The sequence below is a fragment of the Triticum aestivum genome, chromosome 6D (genome assembly GCF_018294505.1).
Source record: "Triticum aestivum cultivar Chinese Spring chromosome 6D, IWGSC CS RefSeq v2.1, whole genome shotgun sequence".
In the NCBI taxonomy this organism is placed as follows: domain Eukaryota; kingdom Viridiplantae; phylum Streptophyta; class Magnoliopsida; order Poales; family Poaceae; genus Triticum; species Triticum aestivum.
The window spans coordinates 193,321,948-193,345,821 of record NC_057811.1 but is presented as its reverse complement, the minus strand read 5'-3'; positions in this window follow the sequence as shown (position 1 = coordinate 193,345,821).

Genomic DNA, 23,874 nt, shown 5'->3' with positions numbered 1-23,874 from the left:
CGGCCTCCCCGTCCGTGCTTCCACTCGACGGAAGTGCTGTCAGAGTTCGTTGTCTGGTCGGAGGATCCGGCCGGCAGCTGGCTTCAGCTTCCGCGCTCCTTTGTCGACGAGCTACCGGCCTCCGGCCCAGGCGGGCTCTGGCTACAGGCGGACGGCTGCTGCAGCAGGGCCTCCTGGGTCGTGGTCGAGGTCTCCGCCGCGGGCAACATAGCCCTGGCCCGTGGTTGGCAGACATTCGCTCGCGTGCGTGGCCTGGGCAGGTGGTGCACCCTCCACTTCAAGTATGATGGTGATGCGACCCTCTTCGTGAGGGTGTTTGGGGAAAACGGTCGCCGCGCCGGGTGCTGCCCCGAGACGAACGACGGTGAGGAGGTGCTCGGTCTCGGCGACGGCCGTGACGAGGGCGAGAGCGAGCCCGCCGGCCGCGCCTCGTCCAGCTACGCGGGCTCTTCTCTCGGCAAAAGCTCCAGCAACGGCGGCTATGACCAGCCACCACACCGCCGCGCTCGCTTCGAAGGTGGTAGCGGGTCGTCTCGTCATCCCGCCTCCGTGAACCGCGAGGAGGGATCTGGCTAGGCTCGGGACGTCGCCAGGGGCCTGCCCCTATGGATTGCTGCAACGCCGCATTTGTTTTGCTTTTCTTTTCTTTCCTGCATAAAAAATGCAACCAGTATGGGCCCGGAGGGGCGTGTATCGAACTATGGTTCCTTGATCATTACGCTATGCTTGTTGTTTCCGTGCTGTGTCATTTGTTTGGTGCAGAGATGACTTAGCCTGGTGTGTTCGGGGCAGCCTCCTCTTCGTGAGGCACTTGTTTCCTTGTCCTCGTCTTGGCTTAGTGGTTGCTCAGGAACTGCAGAAAATTTGTTAGGAAGCTCGCTAGGAGACTTATCATTCACCCGAGCCTTGACCCAGCGCTTCATGCCGAGGTACCCGAGGGGCATGGATTAGGAGAGGTGCGCAAGCTTGTGGGCTCGAACGAGGGTGCCTCATGAGAAAACAGATCGAAGGCAGAGAGAAGGAGCAACTCAGAAGGGAAAAACGCTCGCGAGGGCACCTGCCTAGCCCCCTCGCGAGGTATGCGAGAGAGAGAACACAGGTGAACTAAAGTCGGGAATAGCCGCAAACGGCGACGGAACCAAATCAGCAAGGAACACTGGAAGCAACTTCGATTAAAAGAAAACAAGACAACTACGGAAAGCGAATGAAAAAGCCGCGTCCGGCACCTAGTCTAGTCTTCAAGTCTTCTCACCAGTGCAGAGCTAAGTGCTACCAGTAGGCATGGGAGGGAGCCCCCGATGCCCGAGGGCGGCTCTCCGGAGACTCCGGGGTGTGTACAGCCCCACTCTTTATTACGTGAGAGTGTCACGGGCGGCGATTCTTCACTGGCACCGGGCCTTCTTCACATGCACTGGGCCTTTCTTCACAAGCACTGGGCCTTGCTTCACAGGCACTGGGCCTTGCTTTATGGGTAGAACTTCCGGAGGTGCTGGATGTTCCAGGCGTTCTAGATGGGCACCCCGTCCTGTGTCTCCAGGCGCATGGTGCCAGGCTTGGAGATATGGATGAGTTTAAATGGGCCCTCCCACATGGATGAGAGCTTATGTAGCCCTTCCCTGGAGAGGACCCGCCTCAGGACGAGGTCACCCATCTCGAGAGTCCTGGAGCGAATGTTGTGGCAGTGGTATCACCGCAGCGCCTGCTGGTACCTTGCCCACCCTTAATGCAGCTTCGCGGCGGCGTTCCTCCGCCATTATGAGGTCCATCCCCCGCATGGCGTCCTGCTGTGTTTCATCAAACGCCAGAACCCGTGCGGAGCGATGCTTGACCTCGTGAGGGAGGACCGCTTCAGCTCCGTAGACGAGGAAGAACGGTGTCTCGCCCGTCGGCTTCGTGGCGGTGGTGCGGATGGACCACAATACGGACTGATCGTCGTACCAGCCCCTGCCGCAGGCCTCGAGCTTCTTCTTGAAGGTCCTGGTCTTGAGGCCACTCAGGACCTCTGCGTTGGCATGTTCGGCCTGGCCATTGCTCCTCGGGTGCACCACCGAAGCATAGCAGATCTGCGTTCCAAGGTTAGCACAGTATGTTTTGAAGAGGTTACTTGTGAACTGCGAACCGTTATCGGTGATGATGCGGTTGGGGACTCCGAAACGGCTCACGATGCCCTTGATGAACTTGACCGCAGAACCAGCTGGGATGGTGCGAACGGCTTCCACTTCTGCCCACTTGGTGAACTTGTCGATGGCGACGTAGAGGTAGCGGTAGCCCCCTGGTGCCCGAGGGAAGGGGCCCAACATACCCAGCCCCCAAACCGCGAACGGCCACGTGAGTGGTATGGTCTGGAGGCCCTGAACTACCTGATGTATCTTCTTGGCGTGGAACTGGCAGGCTTCACAAGACTTCACCAGCTCTGCTGCGCCGTTGAGCGCTGTGGGCTAGTAAAATCCACTGCGGAATGCCTTGCCGATGAGGGTCCGTGATGATGAGTGGTGCCCGCAATCCCCACCGTGTATGTCAGACAGCAACTCCTTCCCATGATCTCTGAAAATGTAGCGTAGCAAAACATCATTTGGTTGCTTCCTGTGCAACTCACCGTCCCGAACGCAGTATGCTGTGGCCTGCCGGGCCACGCACTCCACGTCCTCCTCCTTCTCCGGCAGCGTCCCTTGCATCAGGTATTCCTTGAATTCCTTGGTCCAACACTCCTTCTGGGGCTCGAGCGCCAAGAGCAGGCATGCTCTCGAAGTTGGGCCACAGGCTGGGGCTCATGTGGCAGGTAGCTGCGGGAGCTCCTCCCGAGGCTGAGCTGTGCTTGAAAGTGTTGGCGTTGCCGACGGCTTGAAGAGCCGCTCCTCGAAGACGCCGGGCTATTGGGGCTGCCGCTTGGATGCCCTCCTAGTGATGCCGTCGGCTTCCTTGTTGGTGCCCCGGGGCACATGCTGCACCTCCAGGCCTAGGAACTGCTTTTCCATCTTATGTACTTCTGCGAGATACGCCTCCATGTGCTCGTCCTTTGGCTCGTACACTTTGTTGGAGAAGTTGACGAGGAGCTGTGAGTCGCCCCTGACGGTGAGGCGCTTCACCCCTAGAGCTGCCGCGGAATTCAGGCCAGCTATGCGGCCTTCGTATTCTGCGATGTTGTTGGAGACCTTCTCGCCTTGCTGAAAGCAGAGCTGCACAACATAGTAGAGCTTGTCCTGCGTGGGCGAGATGAGTACTGCTCCAGCCCCCGCTCCCTGGTGCGCGATGGCACCATCAAAATACATGACCCAGCCGTCGAGCGCCTCACTTCCTGGTGAGGTGGACCGGTCCTCGCCTATTTCCAGCGCCGGGGCATCCGTCCATTCCACCATGAAATTAGCGAGCGCAGCTCCCTTGATGACCGTGGTGGTGCTAAACTCCAACTGGAATGTCTGTAGCTCAATGTTCCACTCAGCGACCCTTCCAGCAGAGTTTGGGCTCATGAGGACTCTTTCCAATGGGTAGGCTGAGACGACCTTGATGGGGTGGCCCTGGAAGTAGTGCCGCAACTTGGATGAGGCTACCAGGAGCGCGAGGAGGAGCTTTTGAGTCATGGGGTACCGTGCCCTCGCGTCCCGCAGCATCGTGCTGACGAAATACACTGGGTGCTCGACGAGGGCTGGTGCGTCGGTGGGGCTCGTGTCTTGGGGAAGATGGGACGTCCCCTGAGGTGGTGGAACTCCCAGTGCCTGGTCGCTGACGGGGGTTTCCGCGATGTCGTCCTGCCGAGCTTGGACTTCTGTTGACGCCGCCACGGCTCTTGCTACGCCTTCCTAATCTTGCGTCTTCTCAGCTGGCGGCACAGCTTGGCGCGGTGCACCCTTGACTTGATGCTCCTCCCGAACTACCACTAGCGCGGCGCTGGTGGGGTATGGGGTGGCAGCAAGATAGAGCACTAGAGGCTCGAGAGGTCGTGGTGCCACCCTCACCGAAGGGCTAGTTAGGTATCTCTTGAGGTCTTGGAAGGCTTGGTCGGCCTCCGGAGTCCACTCAAATGGGCCTTTCTTCTTCATCAGCTTGAAGAAGGGTAAGTCACGCTCTCCCAGCTTGGAGATGAAGCGTCCCAACGCAGTCACCCGATCGGCCAGCTTCTGCATTTCTCTGAGGGTCTACGGTGGGCTCATGTCCTCAATGGCCTTGATCTTCTCCAGGTTCGCCTCGATCCCTCTGTGCGACACGAGGAATCCCAGCAACTTGCCGGAAGGGACACCGAACACACACTTCTCCGGGTTAAGCCACAAGTTCACCTGGCGCAGGCTCTCGAAGGTCTCCTCCAGGTCTTGGATCAAGGTCTTCGCCTCCCGAGACTTCACCATGATGTCGTCGACGTAGGCCTCTGTGTTTCTCCGGAGCTGCCGCCCTAAGGCGATGTGCATCAGCCGCTGGAAGGTCGCGCCCACGTTGCGCAGTCCTAAGGGCATGCAGGTGTAGCAATACACCCCACACGGGGTCAGGAAGGCCGTCTTCTCTACATCTTCCACCGCCATCTTGATCTGGTGATACCCTGAGAATGCGTCCAGGAAGCACAGCAAGTCACACTCGGCGGTGGAGCCGACGATCTGGTCGATGCACGGGAGAGGGAATGGGTCTTGCGGGCACGCCTTGTTGAGGTTGGTGAAGTCGACGCACATTCGCTCCTTCCCGCGTTTCTTATGTACTACGATGGTGTTCGCCAGCCATTCGGGGTATCGAACCTCGCGAATGGCACCCGCAGCCTCCAACTTGCGGGTCTCCTGGACGATGAAGGCTTGCTTCTCCATAGACTGTCGTCTCGCCCGTTGCTTGACAGGGCGCACATTGGGGCATACCCCCAAGTAATGCTGGATCACCTCTCTCGGAACCCCCACCAGTTGATTGGCTCCCATGCAAATATATCCTTGTTTGCGCGCAAGAACCTCACCAATGCCTCTTCTTGGCTGGGGTTGAGGCTGGCACCTATGGTGAAGGTGGATCCTGAGGACCCGTCCTCGTCGACCGGCACCTGCTTGGTTTCTACCTTGTCTTGGGTGAACAGCTGCTTCTTCTTGGTAGGCGCGGCCTCCTTGGCCTCAGGGGTACTGGCGCCGACGGGCCGCGCCGCCATTGCGGTCTTGAAGGCAAGTTTGAGTGCCGTCACGGCCTCCTTGGTGTCCCCCCTTGATGGCGAGGACACCTTTGCTTCCAGGCATCTTCATGAGGTTATAGGCCGGATGAGGCACCGCCATGAACTAGGCAAGAGCTGGGTACCCGAGGATGGCGTTGTACGGGAGGCTGATGCGGGCGATGTCGAAGTCGACAAGCTCGGTGCGGTAGTTGTCGCGCGTGCCGAAGGTGACGGGGAGGCGGATCTGCCCCATGGAGTGGGCAGTGCCGCCACCAACTCCTGAGAAAGGCTTGCTGAGGCTAAGCCGCTCGAGTGGCACGTGAAGGAGGCCGAAGGCTTCCACGGAGAGCAAGTTGAGGCCAGCGCCGCCGTTGATGAGGGTCTTGGTGATGGCCACGTGGCAGATGGTGGGCGTGCAGAGCATCGGAAGCATGCCCGAGCCAGCGGTGGTGATGGGGTGGTCTTCTGAGCTGATGGTGAGGTCGGCCTCAGGCGCAGCCCAGCCGGGCGGAGCCCCCGAGCTCTTGGAAGTGGCGCCAATCTGGCGGAGGAACGGCTTGATGTGGTGATCTGAAGGCGGCGCCTGCGAGCCACCTAGCAGGGCCGCGACCGCGTGGTGCGCCGGTACCGCGTAGCACGCGATGAAGAGGTCACGCAGCTCCTCCCAGGACGCCTCCGTGGATCAGGGAAGTTTGAGCAGCCAGGCGCGCGGCTCGCCGGCAAGGGCCATGGGAAGCCAGTTGGCCATGACCTTGTCATCACCCCCGGCCTCGAGGACGGCCTCCTCGTATGCTAGCAGGAAAGCCGTTGGGTCCGCCGCGCCGTCGTAGCGCGGCGGCATCTTCGGCTTGAACTTGGGTGGCCACCGTACTTGCCGCAGGGCGGGGGCCAGGGCTTGGAGCCCCCTGGCCCCGTCGTCGACGCTAGCCGTCGGAGTCGGTGGCGGGGCGCCTGCCATGCGGGCAGTGCGCAGATCGATGGAAGAGAAGCTACGGCGCACCCCTACCTGGCGCGCCAAATGTCGGATCTCGGTTCCCGGCAAAACCCGTAAGGTTCAAACACTGGGCAGGGCCGCAACGTCTGGCCGCCGCCGTCGCTGATCTGGATGTGGTTAGCACCGGCCTCCCGTGGCCCACTGTTGATGATGGCGTCTGCCACGGCAGGGTGTAGATAGGATTCCTCTTAGTTCTTCTTTTTGTTCCCTGCGAAGAATCATGAAGTACCCCGTGGGGGTGTGTAAAGGGTCTGTAATGTCTTTTGCGTATATATTCCATGTTATGAAAATTTGCGAACGCATGTCCTGTTAAGGCTCAGTCTCCCCTTTCCATCCTCGCGATAGCTTGTTGCTCTATGCTGTTAGGTCCCGGTCCCCAGGCAGGCTGCAGCCGTTGCTGGTATGCCAGGTCGCGTGCCGTGGTCAAGGCTAGGAGGTGAGTGGCCCGAGGTCCAGTAAGAGCCCCTGAGGCGCGATGCTCAGGAGGTCCCCTTTAGCGCTCAAGCGGCCATGGTAAGGAAAGAAAGGGATGCGACGTGGCCACAACAGGAATGCGGCGAGCGTAACGCCTAGGTTCCAACAACTTAGTTGTTCCGAGCTCGTGACTTATCTTGGCAGGTCGGGGTCGATTCTCCGTGCTGCGCAGACCTGTGCGCAATCATCCGTAGCGTAGCTAGGTTAGGCCCGTACGGGTCCTCCCCCTTCCAATGCTTTCCTTCGTGCCCTACGTCCTCAGGTCCTGGCCCTCGAGCGAGCTCAGCCGCCACTAGTATGCCAGGTCGCGATGCCGTGGACAAGGCCAGGGGGTGAGGGATGGAGAGCCTGTAAGAGCTCCTGAGTCGCGATGCTCAGGAGCCCCCCTTTTAACGTGCAAGCGGATTACTTGGAAGAGGTGGGAGCTCGCGGTGCCGCCTGGTGCTGTCCTCGTGATATTCCTGCGAGCCGGCACAAGGAGAAACACAGTTTTGCCGTTATGGTTGCCAGTCGGCCACTGGTTGCTCCGTGAGGAGATGAAGGCACCGAGGGCCTGATGAGGTGACGTCTGCGGGGCGCGCCGCGAGCCAGAGCTCGACCGCTCAGGTTTGTCGACGTGGCAGGGACGGACACATGCACCAACGCCGTGCCAGTGAGGAGGCAACGTGGGAGGCGACGATCGAGTAGGTGACAATCATAGGCAGATTAAGCATGGAAGGCAAATCAGCTTGGCTAAATGCAGAAGATACATGCCACTGGGTCAGGCACGAGTGGCTTGGGGATGATGCAGCCCGAGGGGCGCCCCCAACAGGGTAAACTAAAGACATAAGCAAAACGGATACATGCCACAGGGACGACCCACGCGGCCTCGGAATAATGCAGCCCGAGGGGCGCTCCCAGCTAAATGAACTTGGAAAGTGTCACCTGGTCATGTTGACGAAGGAGAGTTGGGGCAGCTGAAGGTACGTGGTGAAGGAATGGCTCCTCACGAGCCACCGGGGCCCTGAGCCTCGGGAGGCTCTGGGGGCTCAAGTGGATCCCTAAGGACCGTCTCCATCTCTGCCAGGACGGCGTGGTGCCTGGCCTCCTGAGCCGCCAGGACACGTCGCATGTTGCGCTGATAGGCTGACGACACGCTCGGCAAGCCGAAGGGCATGCGAACCTAGCTGTGTGGTGGACCCTCACAACGGCCCACGCGCGGAGGCCAGAAAGGCTCCTGAGATGCGGCCCTGTTGAGCCCTGGAACGTCGATGCAGATGCGCAGCCCGACATCCTCGCTTGGGTGGGGAGCTGCGCTTGGTGAGTGGCGGTCGCCGCGCATGGCCCTTACGTCTTGCAGTTCCTGAGTGGTCTTGGTGACGAACTCCTGAGCGGTGGGCACTCCTTGCCCCTGTTCTCCTGAGGGAAGCATGCCGCAAAGCACGCCTCCAAGTGGTGCCCAAGCGCCTCCCTCGTGATGTGGGCAAGGTCTGAGGCCTTCTAGAAGAAAGCCCCCGAGCCCTGCCCAAGGAGGGCACTGGGCGCGCCTTCCTATGCGATGGAGGGAGGCGCCCCTGGAGCGGGCGCTGATCCTGACGAGGCTTCAGCCGCGACGCCACCCTCCTGAGGTCCGGCACGGCGCAACTGCTTCTTCTTGGGGATGGCCTCTGGAGGGCCCTCACTTCTGCTGTCGGGGTCGTCGATTGCTGTAGCTTGGAAGGCGCGCTCGAGGGAGCACACCGCATCTCTCTCTTCACATGGGACCATGATGATTCCGCCACTTCCAGGCATGTTGAGGACATTGTAGCCGTGGTGGGTGATGGCCATGAACTTGGCCAGGGCTGGATACCCGAGGATGGCATTGCACGGCAGACGGATGTGTGCGACGTCGAAGTCGATGAGCTCCGTGCGGTAATTCTTGCATTCTCCGAAGGTGACAGGGAGTGGACCTGCCCTATCGGCGTGGTGGAACCGTCGGTTACTCCTGAGAAAGGCTTGGTAGGCTGAAGCTGGTCATATGGGACTTGGAGGTTGTCGAACGTGTCGACGGACAGGACGTTGAGCCCTGCGCCGCCGTTGATGAGGGTCTTGGTGACTTGTACGTTGCTGATGACTAGTGAGCAAAGCATTGGGAGGGCGCCAGCGGTGGCTGCGCACTTGAGCTGGTCTGCCGAGTTGATGGTGATGGCGCACTGGGACCACCTGAGCGGGTGTGTCACCTCGAGCTTGGGGAGGACTGCATTCACTTCACGAGCAAACTGTTGAAGATGCGCTGCGAGGCTGGGGCCTGGGCTCCGCCCAAGATGCAGGCGATAGCGCGTGGCTCCTGGAAGCCCCCAGCCCCCTCGTCCTGATGGTGGCCGTCGTTCCTTCTTGGCGGTGGCTGCAGCGGGGGAAGACCGGTGTTGCCCTGAGGACGGTCCTCGCGAGGCTGGTCTCTCCAGGCACCCTCGCGAGGATGATCTTGCCGGCGGTCCTCACGAGGCCTGTCGCGCCACTCCTGGCACGGGCCACAGTCGTCCCAGCATCCGCCTCCACGTCCTCCTCCTCGGCCGTAGCCCCAGTCGTTGCGCTTGGGGCATCGACCAAAGCGTCCTTCACGAATGGCTCTGAGTTCATGACAGTCGCTGGTGTTGTGGGTGTTCAGGTTGTGGAAGGTGTAGAACGGTCGACTGCTCTTGGATGACTCGGGCTAGTCTCTGCCTCGCTTGGTATCCAGCTCCGCTGCGATCACAGCTGATTCCTTGCGCTTCATGTCCTTGTCCTTGGCCTTCTTCTCCTCTACACCCGCAGCTAGCAGCTCGAGGAGGGAGAGGCGCCCCTCCTCAGCTCTTGCGCACTTGGTCGCCAGGTTGAACAGCTCATGAGATGTGCACAACTCCTCGTGGATAGCGAGCGAGCCAATTGTCTTCTCCCGCGCAAAAGCGGGTCATTAGAGCGGCAAGGGCTGCCATGGATTTTGGTTTTTCTTGACCGAGGTGGCGGGCGAGCCACTCATCCCGGACGCTGTGTTTGAAGGCCGCGAGGACTTCGGCATCCGAACAATCAACAATTTGGTTCTTTTTACTTAAGAACCTAGTCCAGAGCTTTTTGGCTGACTCTCCGGGCTACTGGATGATGTGACTTAAGTCATCGGCATCTGGTGGCCAGACATATGTACCTTGGAAGTTATCGTGAAAGGCGTCTTCCAGGTCTTCCCAGCTGCCAACTGAGTTCTCTGGAAGGCTGTTTAGCTAGTGTCGCGCTGGTCCCTTTAGTCTTAGTGGGAGGTATTTGATGGAGTGGAGATCATCACCGCGAGCCATGTGGATATGGAGAAGAAAGTCCTCAATCCATACCGCAGGATATGTTGTTCCATCGTATGATTAGATATTCATGGGTTTAAACCCTTCTCGGAATCCGTGCTCCATTACTTTGTCAGTGAAGCAAAGTGGGTGTGCGACGCCTTTATATCGGGCGACGTCACGACATAGCTCGGATGGAGTCTGTGTGCGGTTCTCGGCCCGGGCGTGAGTATGATTGTTGCGTCCGGCTAGGTAGCCGTTGTCGCATGTCGGGGCACGTCCCCGTGATCCATAGATCGATCTGTTTTGACCTGCTCTACTGTCCAAGTCCTGCCGCAGGTCATATGTATGTCCCCGAGCTGTTTTATCTCTGACTTTTCTGTGAGGTGGGGCGGGCTGGTGTTCGGCTTGAGTTGCCGCTTTGTCCCGGCCACATGGTGGTCGGTCAGCCGCATTGCGCGAAAATGGTACGGGCTCCAGCGCCTCGTCATCGAACTTAGGTAGCAATTTGCGCCTCGGGTAACTTTTGGCTGGGTGCTTAAGGCCGTATTCCTCGGCTGCCAGGACATTAGTCCATCTATCGTTGAGCAGATCTTAATCAGCTTGAAGCTGCTGCTATTTCTTTTTCAGGCTCCTTGCAGTGGCTATTAGCCGGTGCTTAAAGCGCTCCTCTCGAGAGGTTCCTCAGGCACGATAAAATCCTCATTGCGAAGGCTCACCTCATCCTCGGAGAGCGAAAGATAATTACTGTCCTCCGAGTCTTCGTGTATGGCATGTTCATCAGGGCTAACTTGCCCATCTTCCCGTTCGTCCTGTTCGGAAGTTGCCTCAACGGGGTCTTCATTGTCTTCGGCATCGTCCGGCGTATTGTTTTCTCCTGTGCCAGTGTTGTTGTCTTTTGCACGGCATGACTTCGAGCGGCGCCGCTGACGTCGGCACTTTGGTTGTATCTCAGGAGGTTTATCCTCGACTGGGTCTTCCTTGTCGTCGCCGTTATTCTCTTTGGGTGTGTCCACCATGTATACGTCATACGAGGAAGTGGCCATCCAACGTCCGGTAAACGGTGGGTTTTGGGCCTCCTCTTCTCTGACATCGTGGTCCATACCGTCGATGTCTTCGGAGCCATAATCGAGCATGTCGGTTAAGTCCTCGACAGTGGCTATGAAGTGGGCGGTGGGTCAGAAGAGAAATTCTCCGTAATCAGCCTCCAGTTCGAACCGGATATAATTCAGCTGTGAGTCCCTCGCTAAGGAGAGTGTTTTTAATGAGTTTAGCATGTCGCCTAAAGGCGAGTGTCGGAAGATGTCCATCGAGCTGAATTCAACGATCGATGCCTGATCAAGCTCGACGTGCGCGGGTGCGCGTGGTTCGGAACCTGTAGCCGGAAACAAGTCTGAGGTTCCGATGATACATATCCCACTCAAGGATGGGTCTATGTGCGGCTCCAACGCCGCTGAGTCTGCGGCTTCCGCGGCGGGGTTGAGCCTCCCGTCCTCGGATGGCGCGATCTGCTCCGGATCTAGGGCCGGAGCTGCTACAGGCGCTATCTCCTGGGTATGGTCCGATGACAGATTTAAGTCATGTTCATCGTGGTGGCAGGGAGCGGCTGTCGTGGTCTCGAATCCATCGAAGGTCAAGTCTTCGCGGATATCTGTGACGTAGTTCAAGCTTCCAAAGCTGACCCGATGGCCTAGGGCGTAGCTGTCGATCTGCTCTAGATGGCCAAGGGAGTTGGCCCGCAGTGCGAAGCCGCCGAATGTGAAGATCTGTCCGGGGAGGAAGACTTCTCCCTGGATAACATTGTTGTAGATGATTGACGGGGCCATCAAACCTCTTGACGACGACACAGCGGAACTCTCAATGAAAGCATCAATGTCGGTGTCAAAATCGGCGGATCTCGGGTAGGGGGTCCCGAACTGTGCGTCTAAGGTCGATGGTAACAGGAGACGGGGGACACGATGTTTACCCAGGTTCGGGCCCTCTCTATGGAGGTAATACCCTACTTCCTACTTGATTGATCTTGATGAATATGAGTATTACAAGAGTTGATCTACCTCGAGATCGTAATGGCTAAAACCCTAGAAGTCTAGCCTGTATGACTATGATTATGATTCCTCTCCCTATGGACTAAGCCCTCCAGTTTATATAGACACCGGAGGGAACTAGGGTTTGTACAAAGTCGGTTACAGAGAAAAGCAATCTTCATATCAGGGCGCCAAGCTTGCCTTCCACGCCAAGGAGAGTCCCATCCAGACACGGGAGAGAGTCTTCGGTCTTGTATCTTCACAGCCCATCAGTCCGGACCACGTACCATAGTCCGGACGCCCGAGGACCCCTCAATCCAGGACTCCCTCAAGTGCATTTAATGCACTTTGTCCTGTAATGATAAGCGATAAGCTTGTACACTTTATAGCTTTCCACCTCCTGTGTGCCACTGTGGCATCCCCTTTGTCTATAAAAGGAGGCCCTTGTCGTACTGGGAGAGGATTCGGATCTTTTGGACGATGCATGCACCGTAGCTAGTTCAAAAGCTCAAGAACACTCAAATATACACCAAAGGAGGACTAGGGTATTACACATCCTCGCGGCCTGAACCTGGGTAGACGATCTTTGTGCTGGCTTCTAGACCCGCTCTTTGCACAACTCCGCGCCCGCCAAACGCAGAAGGGATTCCAGTGATCCCATAGGTGTCCTTCTCCCCAACATCTTTGGCACGCCAGGTAGGGGGGTGCAGTTGTGAAAATCCGGTCTAGCAGTTAGTCTAACAATTCTTCATCACCATGGCTCCCAAGAAGAACGGGATCACAGCGATCGGCTCGTCCGGGGCCGGCTCGTCCACGCTAGCGCGAGAAGGCGGCCGGGTGCCCACGAATGGGGCCGGAGACGTGGCCCGCGAGCATCCACGACATTCTGGCGATCGGAGCCGGGCGAGCAGCGTCGTCCAAATCCGAGACAACGAGCCATGCGTCACTGGGTCCGGGGGCGGGGCCGTGCTGCCCACGGGCGGCGCAGCAGCCTCTACGGCCCCCCTAGCTAGCGCCCACGCCGCGCCCTTCCCAGGCCGCGTGCGATGAGCTACACCGCGATGTCGGAGCCCCCGGGCACCGCCACGGAAAGAGCCCTGTGCGCCGCTCACAGGACGAACCAGGCCGGCGTGCGCACTCAGACGCCGGTGCGGGCGGCGTGCGACCGCGAGACTGCGACAGAGCCCCTTCTAACCCGGTTAGAAGTCGGAGCGCGTCGTGGTCTACGCAGATCTCGCCCCGCCTATGCCAGCAAAAGCGCTGGTGCACGTGCATGTGCTCCTCGACTTCCCCCCTGTTGCGGAGAAGCTCGACGAGTGGAGAGCTACCATCCGAAGCCTTGTCGGCTTCGCCAACAAAGACGAGCCGCTCCCGGCGGGGCCCTCGCACCGGCATCCTGACGAGCCGGTGCATGCCGACGGTGGGGAGACCAGAGACGCTGCGACCACAGTGCACTCCCCCCGGCAGCTGCGACAACAGCCTCCGGCCCGTCGACCCGACGTCAGTGACAACGTTTCCACAGCGTCGTCCGACCCGCGAACCCGCCGCGACCAATGTCAAGTTCTTCGGGAACGGGCCCAGGAAGACGCCCGAACTAACATCGAGCGATGACAGGAGACGCACCATCAGTCAGATCGGCGTGCGGGGCCTACTATGGACCACCCGGTGCCGGGGGGCCCCGGCGACCTGCCTTACGTGGTGGGTTGTCCAGCCTTTACCCGAGAGCTGCGGCAGTTCTAGTGGCCCACCCACCGCATGTTCAAGACCGATGTTGGCGAGAAGTACAACGACAAGACACACCCGTCGGAGTTCCTCAGCATCTACACCATCGCAATGCAAGTTGCTGGAGCTCACGACGACAAGGTGCTTGCCAATTACTTCCCGTTGGCACTCAAACCCAACGTCATGTCATGGTTGATGCACTTGCCAGTGGATTCCATTTCTTCTTGGTCAGATTTGCGTCATGAGTTTGTTGGCACCTTCACTGGAGGCCACCAAGCTCATGGCTAGGAAAGCGATTTGCATATTATCCCCCAAAAAGAAGGTGAAAACCTGCGCAAGCACATACGGAGGTTCAGCCGGGTGCAGTACAACATCCCAGATGTTCATCCCGTCGCCGTTATCAGCGCATTCCATCAGAATGTGCGCAACCGCAAGATGCGTGAAGAGTTGGTGATGAACAAGGTCAAAGATGTGGCCGAACTTTATGTTCTAGCCGATAGATGTGCTCGAGCTGAAGAGGGGAGGAAGTACCCCGGTGAGGATGCCGGTGCGGAAACCGACTCCACAGACGAAGCCACCGCCGCCCCGACAAAGAAAGGTCGGCGCCGCAACAGGAAGCTCAAGGGCAAGACTGTGCTTGCCGTTGAAGGATCCTGCGAGCTCGGCGCCGCCAAAAAGGCCAAGGCTGACGACGCCGGCAAGGAGGTTGCTGGGTGTGCCGCCTGCTTGGCCCTGGCGGCCACCGGCAAGCCAGGGGGCTCCAACAAGCAGTACTGCAAGATCCACCGCACCAAGGGCCATGACCTCCAGAACTGCCGAAAAGTTGAGCTGCTTGCAGAAAAGCAGAAGGTTGAATATGAAAGGCAAGACAAGGAGAAGGGTCAGGATGGTGCTGAGGGATCTGGCAAGAAGCGTGGCGGCCAAGGGGGTCGCCGCGGCAAAGATAACCAACAAGAGAGGCCCGCTTAGGGCCACAACAAGAAAGAGGAGGATGATGATCACGACAAGGACGACGAGTTCGGCGAGCACGAGTTCCAGAAGGCTACAGAGGCTATGTGCGTCGACGGTGGTGCCTCGTTGCAAACCTCACACCGCCAGCTGAAGCAGTGGGCGCGTGAGGTCACTGCGGCGGAGCCATCGTTCAATGCCCAGAAGCCACTGAAGTGGTCCCGCACGCCCATCGTTTTTGACACCGAGGATCACCCTAACCGCACAACTGCGGTTGGGTGTTTGCCGTTGTTGGTTTCACCAACAATATGCAACCTGAAGGTGACCAAGGTGCTGGTTGACGGTGGGCCGGTCTGAATTTGATCTCGCCCGCTGTGATCAAGAGGCTGCAGATTCCTGATGGAGACCTCGAAGAAACGGGCACGTTTCAAGGTGTCAACCCGAGAAGGAGCCAGCCTAAAGTTAAAATCACGCTACCCGTTACGTTTGGGGGCGATCTGAACTATAGGACGGAGAAGATCGTCTTCGATGTCGCCGAGATCCCCTTGCCATACAATGGGATCCCTGGCCGCCCAGTGCTGGCCAAGTTCATGGCGGCGTCCCACTACGCCTACAACACGTTGAAGATGCCGGGGCCGCTGACCATCATCACCGTCCCCTCTGACAAGAAAGACGCACTCATCTGCGCCGACCAACTCTACCAAGAGGCAGTTGCAGCAACTGCCACTAGGGCACTTGCTCCTGCTGCTGAAGCTCCAGGGAGGAAGAAGGCCGGCAAGACTCCTTCCGGCAAGACCTCTTGCACCCACTCCGGCAAGCGCACCTCTTCGGATTGTTGTGCTCCCATTGAGGACGTGCCAGAGAGGTCCACGACAAGAGCAAAAAGTCCAAGGCTGCACTACCAGAAACCAAGAAGGTGTCCGTCAAGGAGGACGACACGGGCGGGGCTTGCACTATAAGCTCCACCCTCGACAGCAAATAGGAAAGCGCGCTCGTCGCCATCCTGTAGGCGAATGTCGATGTATTTGCATGGCAAGCATCTGACATCTGCGACGTTCCCAGGGGTGATTGAGCACCATCTTGTTGTCTGTCCTCACGCGCGGCCCGTCAAGCAGAAGGTCAGGAAGCAAGCTTTGGAGCAGCAAGAGTTCATCATTGAAGAGATCAGGAAGTTGGAGGCGGCAGGCCTGGTAAGAGGAGTACTCCACCCCACATGGTTGGCCAATCCGGTGGTGGTGCGTAAGGCAAACGAGAAGTGGAGGCTGTGTATTGACTACACAGACATCAATAAAGCCTGTCCAAAGGATCCTTTCCCTCTGCCACGCATCGACCAGATTGTAGACTCCACTGCCGGGTGTGACCTGCTGTCATTCCTCGATGCCTATTTAGGGTACCACCAGATCTTCATGATGAAGGAAGATGAAGAGAAGACCGCGTTTATCACCCCATGTGGTACGTACTGTTTTGTATGAATGCCTTTCGGGTTTGAGTGCGCTGGTTCGACATTTGCCCGAGCAGTCCAGATTTGTTTTGAGCCCCAGCTACATAGAAATATGGAAACTTATATGGATGACATAGTGGTCAAAACCAAGGACAGGGTCACGCTCGTGCAAGATCTAGAAGAAACATTCACAAACCTGCGCAAGGTCAACCTCAAGCTCAACCCAGAGAAGTGCGTGTTCGGTGTCCCCTCCGGAAAACTTCTCGGGTTCTTTGTGTCTCAATGCAGAATCGAAGCAAATCCCGAGAAGATCAAAGCGATTGAGCAAATTGAGGCACCGAAGCGGGTCAAAGACGTCCGTAGGCTCGCCGGCTGCGTTGCTAACCTGAGTAGGTTCATCTCCAAATATGCTGACCGTGCCCTCCCCTTTTTCAAAGTTTTGAAAAAGGCGGGTCCAGTAAAATGGACTCCGGAGGCAGAGGCAACACTGCAAGATTTGAAGAGGTACCTCTCCTCCACGCCAATACTAGTCGCGCCTAAACCACGAGAGCCGTTGCTGCTGTACTTAGCAGCAACGAATCAAGTGGTCAGTGCTGCGCTGGTGGCGCAGAGGGAACCTAAGGGAGAAGCAACAGTTGCAGCAGAGCCGACAGATGGCGGGCTGGGGTCTTCCCCGGCAGAGCCAGACACCGGCAAACCAGAACCCCTAGCAAGGCCCTAACCCAGTGAGGCAGAGCCTGAGCGGATGGGCGAAGTGGGACAGAAGAAGAAGATGGTGCAGCACCCAGTATATTTTGTCAGTTCCTTCGTGCAGGGGGCTAGGTCAAGATATTCTGGAATGCAGAAGCTGCTTTTCGGCCTTCTCATGGCCTCGAGAAAGCTGTGCCACTATTTCCAAGCGCACGAGATCACCGTCGTCACCCGCCTCCCTTTGCAAAGGATTTTGCACAACCCAGATGCGACAGGGAGGATTGTGGAGTGGGCATTGGAGCTGTTGAGCTTTGGCCTCAGGTTTGAAAGTACTTCAACGATCAAGAGCCGAGCTTTGGCAGAGTTCATAGCAGAGTGGACCGCAATGCCCGACAAGGAGATCCAAGAGACCACCCTTCCCGGTAGGGAGACGAGTAGTGAGTGGATTATGTACTTTGACAGAGCTTTCTCACTCCAAGGTGCTGGTGCTGGCATGCTACTCGTCGCACCCACGGAGAGCACCTCAAGTACGTAATCTAGATGCACTTCCCCCGGGAAAAATCGACGAACAATACAGCGGAGTACGAGGGGTTGCTTGCCGGTCTCAGGATTGCAGCGGACCTCGGAATCAAGAAGCTCATCATCAGAGGTGATTTGCAGCACGTCGTCAAGCAAGTTAACAAGGAGTACCAGAGCCCGTTGATGGAGGCCTACGTGAATGAAGTGAGGAAGTTGGAAGAATGTTTCGACGGCCTACAGGCAGAACATGTTCCCCGAGCGAAGAACAGCATTGCCGACGACATGTCAAAACGCGCTGCCCTCAAGTTGCGTGTGGAACGAGGTACCTTTGTACTTCAGTTAATACAACCTTCCGTAGAGCCATCAGCGGGGCAGAATAAGCGAAGGAAGACAAGCGCCGGCACGTACCTTCCCGCTGAGCTCCCAGGAGCCGCCGGCAAGGAGGTTGCCGGGTACCCCAAGCTTGCCGAGGGGCAACTGCCTCCGACGGGGCCCCAGGCCCTGATCGTAGGGGCATCTGCCCCTGCGGCCGAAGATCTGCCTTTGGTCCTTGCCATCGAGCCCCAGGCTCCTGCATGGGCATAGCCCACCGTCCGTTTCCTCCAAACAGGAGAGCTCCCCGAGGAGCAGGAAGAAACAGAGAAAATAGCCCGTTGGTCCAACATGTACCAGTTTGTGGATGATACCCTATACAGAAGAAGTCCAAACGAGTCAGGCTGAAGTGCATTCCTCAACAGGACGGACTAGAGTTGTTGGCAGAGATACATGGAGGTATGTGTGGCTCCCACATAGGGTCAAGGGCCCTTGCCGGCAAGGCATTCCGGCAAGGTTTGTTCTAGCCCACAGCCCTCCAGGATGCAGCTGCGATAGTAACCAGGTGTGAAGCGTTTCAGTTCCATTTGAAGAAGCGTCATCAGCCAGCTCAAGCCCTTCAAACAATCCCTCTCTCCTGGCCATTTTCGGTCTGGGGGCTCGACATACTGGGCCCCTTCCCCCGTGCCATTGGGGGCTTTGAGTACTTGTAAGTCGCAATCGACAAGTTCACAAAGTGGCCCGAAGTGGAGGCAGTGAGGAAGGTGACAGCATAGTCAACCGTCAAGTTCTTCAAGGGGCTAGTTTGCCGTTTTGGTGTGCCGAACAGGGTCATCACCGACAACGGCACACAATTCACAAGCCGCACCTTCATGCAATACATCCAGGACCTCGGTAGTAGGGTCTGTTTCGCTTCAGTGGCACACCCACGGAGCAACGGCCAGACAGAGAGGGCAAACACTGAAGTATAGCGAGGCCTGAGGACGAAGACTTTTGACAGGCTGCACAAGTGTGGGATGCACTGGATTGATGAGTTGGCGGCGGTTCTTTGGTCGATCAGAAGGACGCCAAGTCGAGCCACCGGCCAGACATCCTTTTCCCTGGTATACGGGGCAGAAGCAGTTCTCCCCACGGAACACACATACGGGTCACCTCGAGTGCTCGCTTATGATGAGCTTGAGCAAGAGCAGTTGCGGCAAGATGACGCGACGCTCCTTGAGGAAGATCATCTTCGGGCAGCTGTGCGAGCTGCACGCTACCAACAGGCCTAGCGCCGCTACCATAGCCGCAAGGTTCATGCCCGAAGCCTTGAGGAAGGTGACCTTGTTCTTTGGCGCGTTCAGTCAGCCAAGAATTCCAACAAGTTTACGCCAAAGTGGGAAGGCCCTTATCGGGTAATACGAGTCACCAGGCCTGGCGCAGTCCGCCTAGAGACCGAAGATGGTATCCCAGTGAGGAACTTCTGGAACATCGAACATCTTCATAAGTTTTAACCATGAGGCGCGGTTGCCAGGCCTCCCGGCAAACCACCTTTTGTTCAAGCCTTGCCGATGGGCATGTAACCGTTTGTACAAAGCCAGGCGCAGACCCTGAGCATAAATAAATGAAGCGCTGGCGCCCTAAGTTTTAGCATGCATGCTAGGTTAAGTCTCTCTTTGGTAGGGTTGATAGAGCCCGGCGGCAACTAACCCCTAGCATAGAGGTCGGGTGTGTGTCTTTCCATCCTTTCCAGTCTTTTCTTTGGTTCACAGGCTGCACAGGCGTTTCTGCTAAGCCATTTAAGGGCAGGGAGACAGATCGACATCCCCGACCCGGCAAGCCATTGCCGGGGGGCTGTAGATTCAAGCACCCGACCACGGCAAGCCAAGGTTGCCGGGGGCTGCAGATCCAGATAAGTCCTTTATCCCCTGTTATGCATTTCCGTGTGGAATTGGGACGTATGAAGCCTCGTTTATTCCTGGCCCACCGTGCTCCCCCTTTCCTGTGCCCAAAAACTATTCCCTCGGCCGGAACTTGGTTGTAGTTGTGGTGACAAGGAAGCAAACGAAGGGCCTAACCCTACTTCGCCCCTGCCTCCGCTAAGGGGGCGAGTACGGTCATGAATGGAGTAAGGGGACGGCAAGGCCTGTTGCGGGGCGACAATGTTTATCTTAAAAATAACAAGGATTCATTCCTTGGCATGGGCCCCGCTCACGCACAAAAACCCCGGCAAACACCCCTTTTCATTATACGTTCCAAACAGGTACAATTCGTACATAATGCAAACATGAGCAAGGGGGTTACAAGGTTTGAATCTAACAAGTGCCCGCAGGCTTCAAAACATAAGTGCACTGTGATCTACGTTCTTGCCCCTTTCCTTCCAGGTGCGGCAGGTGAAGGCAAAAAGGAGGCGAGGGGGAACGCGCCGATGGAGAGCTTGAGGAGGAAGGCCCTCGGCAGGGCGCGTGGCCGTGGGAGGGGGGGAGAACACCACGCGGTCAGTCATAGTCAAAGCCTGTGTCCTCCCGCTTGACGCCCTCATGGTCGATGTCGCTATCCTCCTCGTCACTCCCGCTTGAGGAGGAGTCTTCATCATCGGAGGATCTCTCCACGCAACACTTTAGGCGAGTTCCCAAGTCCCCAAAGACCTTGACAGAGAGCAGGCCGTTCTCCATTAGTTTGAAGTAGAGAACGAGCCCCTCTGACAAGCTGTGGGCACGAGCGAAGGTCTTCCATCCGCGACGAAGATACATGATGTGAGGGGCGGGGAAGTTGACATCAACCCGCGTGCTACCATTCCCGCAGCCCCTCATATGCAACCTCAAAGCCTGTGGCGGGTCGAGCTCCATCTCCCGAGCGAACGGAGTAGGGAGACGAAGATGGCGGTGCACTGGTCGGTGCAGCCTGATGACGAACTCGCGAGGCTGGTCCCCGACGTGGCCCTCCATTGGGGGAGGGGCCACTAGTGAAGGCGAGGCCGGTGCACCGCCCCATCCTCCTCTTCCCCGAGCGCCATGGCAACCTCGGCCGCGCCCTCTCCCCCTTCCTCTCGCGGTCGGCTCCGCTGCCACGAGCTCTTGGCAAAGGAGGGGCGCGTTGTCGAGCAGAGACACTCGTCGCAGCCATCGAAGTGCCGGCGCGCCCTCTCACCATAGCAAAAGAAAGGAAAGAGCCAAGGTGGAAAGAGGTGAATGATGGAGGATCGAGGGGTGCCATCCCCCTCCCCTTCTTATAAAGGGGAGGGACCGAGGCTCGGCCGCGCCGCTTAACCAATCCAACCACCAGAGGCACAAGGAATCAAAACCGACCCGCTGCTCCAATCAGCGATGACCCGGTTCCCCGCCTCGTCATTTAAGGCCCGTGCCCCCCCCCCCCCGCGTCCACCGCCTACCATCTTTAAGGCATGGGGAACACGTGGCGAGCAAACCAAAATTGAGGAGACGAGTGAGGCGACCGTTTTCCACCCCGTGATCGTGGGGCACGGGCGCCTTGAAAGCCACGACTCGAGTCCACTTAGTAAATGAGCCATGCCCCTGCGTTTTCCTCTTTTTATGGGGAAGGCACGAGCCACCTCTTTACTACGATGTGACGCATGAGGGCAGCAACCGCCCCACGGATGACCCCCACGTCGTGCATCCAACACGGGTCGTGGGGAAGCGCAACGGGCGAGGGAGTTACTGTGGTAAAAACTCCGCTGCACGCGTGCCCGCGCACCGTTCTGGGCCTGGCCCAATAACGCCCCACGCTTATATGTGGCCCAGGCCCGGGGGCTCCTGTCGATGTACAAAAGTAGGGGTCCCTTTTTGCACCCCTTTACTTGTGTGCGGGCAGTCGCAGCCCCATGCCCGTGGCCACACTTAGCAGGGCAGAGGAGGGAAGCAAAGCCACAAGGCAACCAGAGCAACGCCAAGACAGAGACACAAAGAGCAGAGGGGCGAGGTGAACTCCCCCGGCAGGGCCCTTGCCGGGGTAGCCTCCACAGCCCCGGCAAGAACTTTGCCGGGGCAACTTGCCCAACACCAGTGGAGCCGCCACCCTTGAGCCCAAGAGTTCCAACACCATCAACCACATTGGAACCAAGGCTCGGGAGGCACCTCCATGGTGGCATGCAAATCTTTGTGAAGACCAGAAGCATACAAGATCAGATGAGAACAGAAGACGATGATCCTCGGCAAGATCCTTGTCGAGGATACCCACGAGACCCCCGGCAAGATCCTTGCCGGGAACGACCACGACGCCATGGCAAGACCCTTGTCGGGGCCCCGGCAAGCCTCTTGCCGAAGACATCCGCGGGCCGCAGCCAGGCCCACATCTGCCAAAGCTCCGCCGTCATTCCCATGCAGCTGCCAGCCCACCAACTAGGCGAACACCTACGTGGCGACGTGCGGCCTTTAGGACAACTCAGCAAGCACCTGCGTGGTGGCATGTAGATCTTCATGAAGACCCTACCACCATGCCAACTCAGCAGCCAGCCAGCCTACGTGGCGCTGCATGCCTTGTTGGCCTGGACACGTGCTGGAGCAAGGCGGAGCGGCGACGGATGGGATGGGCCTCGTTACTGCCTCCGATAAAGAAAGTGGACACCTAAGTAGCGCATTTAAAGCACTTTATCCTGTAATGACAAGCGATAAGCTTGTACACTATATAGCTTTCCACCTCCTATGTGCCACTGTGGCAGCCCCTTTGTCTATAAAAGGAGGCCCGCGGCATACTGGGAGAGGATTTGGATCTTTTGGACGACGCACGCACCGTAGCTAGTTCAAAAGCTCAAGAACACTCAAATATACACCAAAGCAGGACTAGGGTATTACGCATCCTCGCGGCCCGAACCTGGGTAAATGATCTTTGTGCTAGCTTCTAGACCCGCTCTTTGCACAACCCCGCGCTCGCCAACCGCAGAAGGGATTCCAGTGATCCCATAGGTGTCGTTCTCCCCGACACTAAGTGATGACTATGTATGGCATGCCAACATCAGATAGCCTAACGCATCATGTTAAATCTCCAAGAGCGCGAGCGAGGCGACGGTCTTAGTAGGCGCGACCATGATACGGGCTGCTGGCAGCCCTTGGATCTGAGATCAAACAGTCGCATGCTAAGTTGCTGAAAATTTACAGAATAACCCTGCATGATAGGATATTCACCCATAGGTCTAGAATCACACCATGCAACCGTTCGATCTCAGATCCAAGGGCGCTTGGAAGCTTCGTATCACCTATAATTTTCCCGACGCTTGACATGACATCAAAAGCCATTTAATTGGGTGTCGAGTATACATGACATCTAATTGGGCCCCATAGTACTGTGCATGAATCCATTTATCCACCAGGCAAGCCACTACCCTGCCGTTCGCACGCGCCCCCCCACTCGGCATTTTTACAATCGATAAACCGCTCCTAGTTGTCCCGTCCTTTCACATTACGGCAATTACACTAATCCTAACCCTCCTCCCAAATCCATGGCGTCCCAAATCTTCATGGTCGGCGGTGAGTACAAGATTAGAACCATCACCGGTGATGAGTTCGACCACATGAGGTCGACGGTGAAAGGATGCCTTGATCGCTTCAGACGCATGTTCAAAAACTCAAATGATGAGTGGGTCGCTGGGCTAGATGTTGAGTACACCACAGTCCTGGGAAAAGAGAAGAATCTAAAGGAGGAAGAGAGAAAGAAGCCAGCCGTGATCCAGGTTTGCGTGTATGACTTATGCTTGGTCTACCACATATTCCATGTCGACGTTGAGTGCGAGGAATTTAAGAAGTCCCTCAAGGGCGGCCGAGTCAAATTTGTTACTATAGACTTTACGAATGACATAAGAGTCCTAGAACGGATAGGCCTCGTTGTAGGCAAACCCTTCGACCTCCAGAATAATGGGCTGGTGTCCTCCCATGATAAGACTTCAATGCTGACCCTGGCAGGAGCCATGGTTCATCCTTCGTACGGTACACTGAAGAAACCTCTGCACACGTTTCATCATGCATGGCAGTGGAATGTACTAGATATAGGCCACATCCACTACGCTACAATGGATGGCTACCTTTGTTTCAATATCTACAAGGGTTGGATGAAGAGAAAGAGCCAAGTGTGCGGTTCAAGCAAAGAAGTATCGGCTAAGAGGAAGAGTGACAAGGACAAAGTCGAGGACGAGGACTCCGAGTAAGGTGGCAGTGTCGTTCCTCATGGTGGTTCTAATGCAGTGTCTACCGGATTAGTTGTTTAGTTTAATTTCTGGTGTGCGTAGTTTTATTTGAGGGGTGTGTTGTGCTGAGCCCCCAGCAGAACTATGTTATGTTTCTTCTCTTTACTTTAACTCTTCAGTACGTACATACTAGTATTTCTTACAGTTCATCTTTTAGTTGGTATAGTACTACGACTACCACTCATTTCTTCACATTATATACGTA